Source organism: Hevea brasiliensis, chromosome 3, assembly GCF_030052815.1.
Source record: "Hevea brasiliensis isolate MT/VB/25A 57/8 chromosome 3, ASM3005281v1, whole genome shotgun sequence".
In the NCBI taxonomy this organism is placed as follows: domain Eukaryota; kingdom Viridiplantae; phylum Streptophyta; class Magnoliopsida; order Malpighiales; family Euphorbiaceae; genus Hevea; species Hevea brasiliensis.
Genome location: NC_079495.1, coordinates 100,514,647 through 100,526,003, shown reverse-complemented (window position 1 = coordinate 100,526,003; position 11,357 = coordinate 100,514,647). Strand labels below are relative to the sequence as shown.

Here is an 11,357-nt window from a genome sequence, read left to right as displayed (position 1 = left end):
CCGGCCAGCCGCCTCCCCTGCGTTCTCCCCTCGCCGGCGCCGCCTCGGTATCCCGGCCCGGCGTGACCAGCGGCCGGAAGCGCGCGATCTCCCTTCCTCGCTTCCCGGTCAAATCCGGCGGATCCGGCCACCAATTGGACCGGGTCTTGTGTCCAAAATCATCTACTCGGCGAGAGCTTTCCATAGACACCAAGAACGCCGAAATCCATCGAGCGGATTGTCCGATTTTTGCTCGGGAAGATTTTAGCCTATTTCGACTTTTGGGCTAGATTTCTCAGCGTGAATCCCACGAAAACCGAGGCCACCAGCATGCTCCATTCGTCGAGAGCTTCGCAACGACATAAATTTCGAATTTTTCCGACACCGTTTTTCGGTGGGTCCCACGGAACTTCGCAGTGTTTTTCCGAGCATTTAATGAGCTTAGAAAATTCTGAAAAATTTATGTACTAACCCCCGTGTTATGGGCTTCGTGTAGGTATCCTCGATTCGCGGAAATTCGACAGTTGACCGGGTCTGCAAATTTAGGGCCAGACAAACCCGTTACCGGAAAAGTCTCCGAATTGGACCGAGGTTTTGGCTAGCCCCCCATTGTCAGACGCCCCGAGCGCGTTCCCGAAGTCGGAATCGGCAAAGGTAAACCCGAACCTTGTTTTTTCGTAATTTTCTAGTGCTTAAATAGGATTAAAAATCCATAAAATATTCGTGGTAGCTTAGAAAATTTCGATTCTTTTTGCAATAGCTTAGTAATATTGCTAAGGACCGCGGGGCAAAGTTTTATAATTTTTAGAATTGGTTTGGGCAATTTTTGCAAAAATGATCAATAATAAGGACTAAATTGAAGTTTTGCGTATTGTGATGGATGACTGATTTGATGGGCCCAGGAGAGGCTGTGTGATATGATTGAACTGTGGATATATGGATTGTGAGTATAGAAGTGTGTTTTGAACCCTTTTACAGGTTGGGTAGGTCCTAGGTATAGGGGAAACTCTGCCGGATTTTCGGCACGACTTAGGACGTAATTGGTCTTTTTCTTTGTTTGTATTGAGTCAGATTGTATTAAATAATTGTAATATAATTGTCAGGTGAGCCGGGACAGCCTTCTTCCTCCGCCCAGCCGCCACAGTAATTTGTCGTCAAGTTTGTGAGTAAAATATTAATTTTAATTGTAATTTCGATATTATTATATGTTCAGGATGCCCATGCATCACTTATATGCATATATTTATGTAGTTAAACTCTAGGCACGAATTATGTTGCATTCATAACTGTTAATGTGCCACGAATGTTGTTGTGGTAATTTGGAGCAGTGTGCGTGCGTTGGCGTGCGTGTGATGTGGTGTGGACTATGGATAGGGCCAGGCGATCCACGGCTTGAGTAATTCGCTGGGACCCGATCCTTCGAGGGGTAGTCACGGCTTGAGTAATTCGCTGGGACCCTCGATTTGGTTATTAAGTGGAAGTCCGAGCTTGAGTAATTCCGGCACTGAGTTGGATTTAAGAGAGCTGTATAGGGGATCAGCTCCCATATGTTATGATTGATACTACAGGGTGTGTGAGTGCTCCAAATTACCTTTTTGATGTTATGATGTAAAAATGTTGTTAATGTTGCATTTCACTCTACAGGATACATTAGTTCTAGATAGTTATAGAGATTATGGTTAAAATTGATATTTTACTCTCTGAGTCGAACGCTCACTCCTGTTCAAAAATTTTTACAGGCCGCAGGAGGATATTTTATTCTGGGTTAACCTGCTTTTATACTTCGTAGGTTGTTTATCGATATTTGTGTAATTTTATTTACTCCTAGAATTTCCGCATGTGTTAGCAGTAATTATTTGAATTTGGTTTGTAATATTATTATCATGTTGGACCTGTAAACTTAATATCTTAAGTCATGTTTGATGGATTGGATGAGGGAGCTGAGCTCCCATTTATTATTATGTTGATGAGTATGTGGAGGGTGAGCTGAGCTCCCCAATTGACTATATATTGTGTTTACAGGTCGGGTGAGTCGAAAACTCCCCGTTGGTAAGTCCATTTTATGGCCGGACTCTGTCCGTTTGTTTTCTTGATATTGGGCCCAAATGGGCCTTAGAGTTGGGTTAATGAACAGTTAGGCTTACTACGGGCCTCGGGGGCTTTAGGCTGGCCGTGTCCTAGTCTTGGTCGGCCCATAGGTTGGGTCGTGACAAATGTGGTATCAGAGCTTAGGCTCCAGATTCTTAGGGAATGTTGTCTAAAGTGTTGGGAAAAGTCTAATAGGAGTCACATGCGGAAAAATAGGGTCCACATTCGTCTTGCATTGTCATCTTTGCTTCTAGTTTCTGCTCCATATGTTATGTATAAATATGAGTCTATAGAGCTGTGCAATGTGCAGTTTTGAATTTTGTGGGCTAATGCTGCTGAATTTCAGGAAAATGCGTAGAAGCAGGAGAGCTGCCACGCACGAACAGATGTGCTGACGAGGTGTCGGCACAGATGAGGCGCCTTTGCCAGGAGGCGGGGTAGGAGGCCTAGAGCTGCTCAAGTAGAAGCGACTACCCACGGTCGAGCAGTCTTTCATGGCACAGGGTCCCATGGACCCCATGGTAGCTACTCTAGCTGGTCTGCAGAGAACCATCGACATGATGGCGCAGTATATGGCCCACCCTCCACAGCAGCAGCAGTCCACCGCACCAAGAGGGGAACCTTACAAACAGATCATAAATTTTAAGAACTTGGTGCACGGTACTTATGATGTGTCGACGATGCATATCGGTTTACGGATTCTATGACAGCGGGAATAGAATTACTGATTTCGATAGAAGATTGATAGAGTGTGTGCAGCATGTCATGGGGCCTATGCCTAGACAATGGATGAATGACTACGTGTTACCCCGGATGGAGGGATTGACATGGGCTCAGTTTGTAGAACTTTTTATCAATCGGTTTGTGCGAAGCTTGAGATCGAAGCAGTGGGCCTTTGAGGCCCTAAGGCGAATGGCAGTGCAGTAGATGAATATGCTCTGAAATTTCGGAATTGAGCAGATATGCCCCTACAGCAGTGGCTACAGAAACTATGAAGGTGAAGAGGTTCCTAAAGGGGCTTGACAGGAGGTATGCGAACCTGGCCATTATGTCTGATCAGTCTTTTGATGTGGTGGTTGATCGAGCCAGACAGATTGAGATTAGCTATGCTGTGGATGACAGTGGGAGAGCAAAGAAAAACAGAGCAGAGGGTTCCTCAGGTGTCCTTTCCATGGGTACTCCGGACAGTGGTGGCGAGGTAATTACAGAGGAAAGGGTAGGAGCAAGAGAAGTGGTTTTGAACCACGCACCACGAGGATCTGCACGAGTGCGGATCGGCGGTGGTCACGATTCGAAATCTGGCGATTAGGTGCAGTTCAGATCCTCCTTGGCACCTTGTGCACAAGTGTGGAAGAGGACATTCAGGACCTTGTTTGATGGGATCAGAGTATGCTTGTGTGTGGCCAACCGGTCACTTTGCTGAGAATGCCCCATGTTCACGAGCCACGATGGGGTCACAGGTTCATTGCGAATGTTCCTCGACGATTGTATCCGGCGCTTCCAACATGGCAGCGATCGATTCGATGGCCAACAGGCCGAGGACCGAGGGGACGTGGATTTGGAGGCAGATCAGGAGGTAGAAGTCAGTATCAGGGTTCTGCCACTCAGGGTAGGGGTCAAGCTCGGGTTTTCACCCTGACCCACCAGGATGCTCAAGCTTCAAATGCAGTTGTGGCAGGTATTCTTCTGGTCTGTTCTTATGAGGCTCGTGTTTTGATAGATCCAGGTGCTACGCACTCATTTGTCTCCCCTGTGTTTGCCATGAGGTTGGGTAGAAACCCTACAACCTTAGAATGCCCTTTATCGGTAGCTACCCCACTTAGTGACAACATAGATGTAGATATGGTTTTTCCGGGTAGCCCAGTAGTAGTGGATGGAAAGATCCTCCCAGCAGACTTGGTTCCTCTACCAGTAATGGATTTCGATGTAATCTTGGGGATGGATTGGTTGGCAACTCACTATGCCACTTTAGACTGCAGGAACAAAAAGGTGTATTTCCACATACCTGGTGTGGAAGAGTTTAGCTTTGATGGTGACAGGAGTGTGGCTCCATATAATTTGGTGTCAGTAATTAGTGCTAGAAAAATGTTGAGGCGTGGATGCCAAGGGTATTTGGCATTGGTGAGAGATACATCTGTAGAAGGTGTCAGCATGGGAAATGTTCCTGTTGTCAGAGAATTTATGGATGTCTTCCCAGAGGAGCTTCCAGGGTTGCCACCAGGAAGGGAAATAGAGTTTTGTATTGATGTTGTGCCGGGTACAAACCCCATATCCATGCCACCTTACAGGATGGCACCAGCAGAATTGAAAGAGTCAAGGAGCAACTACAGAACTTTTGGACAAGGGTTTCATACGTCCGAGCACTTCACCTGGGTGCTCTGTTCTATTTGTGAGAAAGAAGGATGGGTCATTGAGGTTGTGCATTGACTACGCAATTTGAACAAGGTGTGATGAAGAACAAGTATCCACTTCCTCGGATCGATGATTTGTTTGATCAGCTCCAAGGAGCTAGATTCTTTTCCAAGATAGACCTGCGATCAGGCTACCATCAGTTGAGAATCAGGAATGAGGACGTGTCCAAAACGGCTTTCAGGACAAGATATGGTCATTATGAGTTCTTGGTGATGTCTTTTGGACTCACTAATGCACCAAAGACCTTCATGGACTTGATGAGCAGGTGTTCAAGCCATTTTTGGACCGTTTTGTCATCGTATTCATAGATGACATTCTGGTATACTCTCGGACCGAGGAAGAACACGTGTGGCACTTGAGGATGGTGTTGCAAACGTTGAGGGAGCACCAGCTATATGCCAAATTTTCAAAATGTGAAATTTGGCTAGAAAGCATCTCATTCTTGGGACACGTGGTTTCTAGTGACGGGATTTAAGACGATCACAAGAAAATTGAAGTCAGAATCGATTGGCTTAGGCCTACAACGATCCACCGAGGTGCGAAGTTTTCGGGTTTATTTGCTAGTTACTATAGGCGTTTTGTACAAGATTTCTCGGGATAGCGGCTCCTAACTAAGTTGACCGGGAAGAATGTTCCATTCATTTGGATAGATGATGTGAGGTGAGTTTCCGAAGCTTAAGGAGTGTCTAACCACCGCCTGTGTTGACACTACTGTGAGTGGTGAAGGATACACCGTGTATTGTGACGCCTCCAGAGTTGGCCTAGGGTGTGTCTTGATGCAGAATGGAAAGGTAGTGGCTTATGCTTCAAGTCAGCTGAAGAGGCATGAGCAGAACTACCCCACCCATGATTTGGAAATGGCGGCTGTAGTCTTTGCACTAAAAATCTGGAGACACTACCTGTATGGTGAAGTGTGCGAGATATACACCGACCATAAGAGTTTGAAGTACATCTTCCAACAGAGGGATTTAAACTTGAGACAGAGGAGATGGATGGAGCTTACGAAGACTATGATTGCACCATCGGTACCACCCTGGAAAGGCCAATGTTGTAGCAGATGCCTTGAGCAGAAAATCTTCTGGCAGTTTGGCGCACATTTCAGTAGAGAAGAGACCATTGATTCAGGAGGTACATGAGTTGATGGATCAAGGTTTAATCCTAGATCTTTCAGATGAGGGGGTATTGTTGGCTCACTTTTCAGTGAGGCCAGACTTAAGGGACAGAGTTAGAGTTTCCCAGCACAAAGACCAACAATTGATGAAGATCATAGAAAGAGTACAGCAAGGTGAAGGTGGTGAGTTTGGATTTGCCAATGATGGTGCCCTAGTACAAAGTTCTAGGATATGTGTGCCCGATGTAGACAACCTCAGGAATGAAATCATGCGAGAGGCACACTATACACTGTACAGTGTCCACCCAGGTTCCACCAAGATGTACCATGATGTGAAGGATAGCTATTGGTGGAATGGCATGAAGAGAGACATAGCAGACTATGTGTCCAAGTGCTTGACTTGTCAGAAGGTGAAGTTTGAACACCAGAGACCGTCAGGGAAGCTGCAAGAGCTCCCTATCCCAGAATGGAAGTGGGAAATGATCACTATGGATTTTGTGACTGGGTTGCCTCGTACCACGCGAGGATATGATTCGATATGGGTAATTGTAGACCGCTTGACCAAATCAGCTCACTTCTTACCTGTGAAGACTACATATTCTGTGGCACAGTATACCCGGCTCTACATTCGAGAAATAGTCAGATTGCATGGAGTTCCGGCTTCCATAATATCTGACAGAGGGCCCCAGTTCACTTCTCGATTTTGGAGAAAGTTGCAGGAGGCACTTGGCACCTGATTGAACTTGATGCGGCTTTCCACCCTCAGACAGACGGACAGTCCGAAAGGACAATCCAAACACTGGAAGACATGCTTCGCATGAGTGTCTTGGATTTTGGAGGTCAATGGGATAAGTAGCTAGCTTTGGTGGAGTTTGCCTACAACAACAGTTACCACTCCAACATAGGGATGGCACCCTATGAAGCATTATATGGAAGAAAGTGTAGGTCTCCTCTGTGTTGGACAGAAATGGGGGAAGCGAAGGTGCATGATGTAGACCTGGTGCAGTACACTTCAGAGGTAGTTCCTTTAATCAGGGAACGACTGAGGATAGCTTTCAGTAGACAGAAGAGTTATGCAGACCCCAGACGGAGGGATGTGGAGTTTGCAGTGGGCGACTATGTATTCCTGAAGGTTTCTCCAATGAAGGGAGTCATGAGATTTGGAAAGAAGGGCAAGTTGGCACCTCGGTATATTGGACCTTTTGAGGTTACTGATAGAGTTGGAGCAGTTGCTTACCGGTTGGAGCTACCACCCAACCTTTCTCACGTTCATCTCGTGTTTCACATCTCCATGCTCAGGAAATACATTCCCGATCCTTCTCATGTACTGCAGCCGGATGTGATAGAGCTAAAAGAGAACTTGACATTTGAGGAGCAGCCTGTATCCATAGTGGACTACCAAGTGAGACAGCTGAGATCAAAGCAGATCCCTATGGTTAAGGTTTTGTGGAGGAGTCAGTCAGTGGAAGAGTGCACCTGGGAGTCAGAGTGGGACATGCGTAGCAAGTACCCTTACTTGTTCAATGTATAATCATGTGCTTTATTCTGCCTTGTGTAAAATTCGAGAACGAATTTTCTGTAAGGGGGGAAGAATGTAACACCCCAAAATTTTAAATTTTATGAGCATTTTTGGTATTTTAATTTTATTTAAATTTTAGGAATTTTTTTGAGATTTTTCGGATTTTAAAAATCGGGTTCGATTTTCAGAAAATATAAACTTTGATGATTTTTAAAAATTAATTTAAAGACCACGTGGCAAAACTAAAAATATATTTGGAGTCTACGTATTTTTATGAGTTTTCGAAATTTTTTGAATTTTGGACCTCGTTTTTCCGAGGCGAGTAAAAATTCAAAATTTTGTATCTGAATCGAACCGAATCGAGCCGATCGATCGGACCGGTCGAATCGGACCGGCCCTTTTCCTTCTTCCTTTTTCTTTCCCCGCGCGCGCGTCCCTCTCCCTTTTCTCTCTCGTTTCTCTCTCCTCCCCTCCCCTGCCGCCGGCCAGCCGCCTCCCCTGCGTCCTCCCCTCGCCGGCGCCGCCTCCCGGTATCCCGGCCAATGCCGCCGAAAAGCGCGCGATCTCCCTTCCTCGCTGGCGTTTAGCTTCCCAAAATCCGGCAGATCCGGCCACCAATTGGACCGGGTCTTGTGTCCAAAATCATCTACTCGGCGAGAGCTTTCCATAGACACCAAGAACGCCGAAATCCATCGAGCGGATTGTCCGATTTTTGCTCGGGAAGATTTTAGCCCATTTCGACTTTTGGGCTAGATTTCTCGAAAACCGTGAATCCCACGAGAAAACCAGGCCACCGGCCGCGCTCCATTCGTCGAGAGCTTCGCGACATAAATTTCAAATTTTTCGACACCGTTTTTGGTGGGTCCCACGAAACTTCGCAGTGTTTTTCCGAGCATTTAATGAGCTTAGAAAATTCAGAAAAATTTATGTACTAACCCCCGTGTTATGGGCTTCGTGTAGGTATCCTCGATTCGCGGAAATTCGACAGTTGACTAGGTCTGCAAATTTAGGGCGAACGGACTGTTACGAAAAAGTCTCCGGGTGGACCGAGGTTTTGGCTAGCCCCCCATTGTCAGACGCCCCGAGTGCGTTCCTGAAGTCGGAATCGGCAAAGGTAAACCCGAACCTTGTTTTTTCGTAATTTTCTAGTGCTTAAATAGGATTAAAAATCCATAAAATATTCGTGGTAGCTTAGAAAATTTCGATTCTTTTTGCAATAGCTTAGTAATATTGCTAAGGACATGGGCAAAGTTTTATAATTTTTAGAATTGGTTTGGGCGGTTTTGCAAAAATGATCAATAATAAGGACTAAATTGAAATTTTGCGTATTGTGATGGATGTGATTTGATGGGCGGGAGGGCTGTGTGATATGATTGAACTGTGGATATATGGATTGTGAGTATAGAAGTGTGTTTTGAACCCTTTTGCGGGTTGGGTAGGTCCTAGGTATAGGAAACTCTGTAGGATTTTCACGACTTAGGGCGTAATTGGTCTTTTCTTTGTTTGTATTGAGTCGATTGTATTAAATAATTGTAATATAATTGTCGTGAGCCGATGACCTTCTTCCTACGCCCAGCCGCCACAGTAATTTGTCGTCAAGTCTGTGAGTAATATATTAATTTTAATTGTAATTTAGATATTATTATATGTTCTTCATGCCCATGCATCACTTATATGCATATATTTATGTAGTTAAACTCTAGGCACGAATTATGTTGCATTCATAACTGTTAATGTGCCATGAATGTTGTTGTGGTAATTTGGAGCAGTGTGCGTGCGTTGGCGTGCGTGTGATGTGGTGTGGACTATGGATAGGGCCAGGCGATCCACGGCTTGAGTAATTCGCTGGGACCCGATCCTTCGAGGGGTAGTCACGGCTTGAGTAATTCGCTGTGACCCTCGATTTGGTTATTAAGTGGAAGTCCGAGCTTGAGTAATTCGCTGGCACCAGGTTGGATTTAAGAGAGCTGTATAGGGGATCAGCTCCCATATGTTATGATTGATACTACAGGGTGTGTGAGTGCTCCAAATTACCTTTTTGATGTTATGATGTGAAAATGTTGTTAATGTTGCATTTCACTCTCTGAGTACATTAGTTCTAGATAGTTATAGAGATTATGGTTAAAATTGATATTTTACTCTCGAGTCGAACGCTCACTCTGTTCAAAAATTTTTACAGCCAGGAGGATATTTTATTGCAGGTTAACTCGCTTTTATACTTCGCAGGTTGTTTATCGATATTTGTGTAATTTTATTTACTCCTAGAATTTCCGCATGTGTTAGCAGTAATTATTTGAATTTGGTCTGTAATATTATTATCATGTTGGACCTGTAAACTTAATATTTTAAGTCATGTTTGATGGATTGGATGAGGGAGCTGAGCTCCCATTTATTATTATGTTGATGAGTATGTGGAGGGTGAGCTGAGCTCCCCAATTGACTATATATTGTGTTTACAGGTCGGGTGAGTCGAAAACTCCCCGTTGGTAAGTCCATTTTATGGCCGGACTCTGTCCGTTTGTTTTCTTGATATTGGGCCCAAATGGGCCTTAGAGTTGGGTTAATGAACAGTTAGGCTTACTACGGGCCTCGGGGGCTTTAGGCTGGCCCAGGTCCTAGTGTCGGTCCGGCCCATAGGTTGGGTCGTGACACTATGGACCATTGCTAGAGGAAATGAGATGATAAAGCAAGAAGTTAATGGGCATTATTGTGAGAATCCTTCCACAACACTTCATTTCTATGCTTCTAGAGGGACCATAAAATCATAAATACAAGTTGACACTTTTGGACATTACACTTCTCAAAAACCCCTTTGATCTAAGAGCTAAAATCATTTACTTGGATTTGCCCAATAAAAGGGAGAGATAACGACCAACATTCCTAAGCTATATGGCATTAAATGAATGTATGTTTAGATGATTTTGCAACTAGACAATCTAGAGCTACCTCTATATGCCTATAGCAAAGATTGTCTCTGGTAGGGATGTAGCTTGAGCAAAGTCTCCAAACTAAGTTTTTAACTTTGGGAGGAATGTTCAGCTTCCAAAGAGAACTGTCACGACCCAACCTACGGGCCGGACCGGCACTAGGACCTGGGCCAGCCTAAAGCCCCTGAGGCCCGTAGTAAGCCTAGCTGTTCATTTACCCAATTCTAAGGCCCATTTGGGCCCAATTTCAAGAAAACAAACGGACAGAGTCCGGCCATAAAATGGACTTTTCAACGGGGAGTTTTTGACTCACCTGACCTGTAAACACAATATATAGTCATTTGGAGAGCTCAGCTCACCCTCCACATACTCATCCACATAAAAATAAATGGGAGCTCAGTTCCCTCATCCAATCCATCAAACATGCATAGCATATTAAGTTTACAGGTCCCAAAATAATAATTTAGTTTACAGACCCAAATCAAATAAACATTTCTAACACATGCGAAAATTCTAAGATTTAACAAGTTTATACAAACAGTAATAATTGACCTGCGAGGGAGAAAGCAGGTTAACCTCAAAAAATATCCTCCTATGGCCTGTAAAAATTTTTGAACAGGAGTGAGCGTTCGACTCAGAGAGTAAAATATCAATTTTAACCATAATCCCTATAACTATCTAAAACTAATGCACCCTGTAGAGTGAAATGCAACATCAACAACATTTTCACATCATAACATCAAAAAGGTAATTTGGAGCACTCACACACCCTGTAGTATCAATCATAACATATGGAGCCGATCCCTATACTGACTCTCTTAAATCCAACTTGGTGCCGAATTACTCAAGCTCGGACTTCCACTTAATAACCAAATCGAGGGTCCCGAATTACTCAAGCCGTGACTACCCTCGAAGGATCGGGTCCCACAATTACTCAAGCCGTGACTACCCCATCCTATCCATAGTCCACACCACATCACACGCACGCCAACGCACGCACGCTGCTCCAAATTACCACAACAACATCCATGGCACATCAACAGTTATGAATGCAACATAAATCGTGCCTAGAGTTTAACTACATAAATATATGCATATAAGTGATGCATGGACATGCTTGAACATATAATAATATCGAAATTACAATTAAAATTAATATTCTACTCACAGACTTGACGGTGGTCACTGAGGCGGCTGGGCGAAGGAAGAAGGTCATTCTCACACGACAATTATATTACAATTATTTAATACAATCTGACTCAATACAAACAAAGAAAAAGACCAATACGTCCTAAGTCGTGCCGAAAATCCGGCAGAGTCT

The 11,357-nt window shown here is 44.4% G+C and overlaps 1 long non-coding RNA gene across 1 annotated transcript; it reads left to right on the top strand.

Moving 5' to 3' along the window:
- The first annotated feature begins 302 nt into the window (after positions 1 to 302).
- On the top strand, positions 303 to 2,059 carry LOC131178544 (uncharacterized). The gene is made up of 3 exons (XR_009147457.1): positions 303 to 633; positions 1,083 to 1,141; positions 1,719 to 2,059. It is a non-coding gene; the product is annotated as an uncharacterized LOC131178544 (long non-coding RNA).
- Positions 2,060 to 11,357: the final 9,298 nt, after the last annotated feature.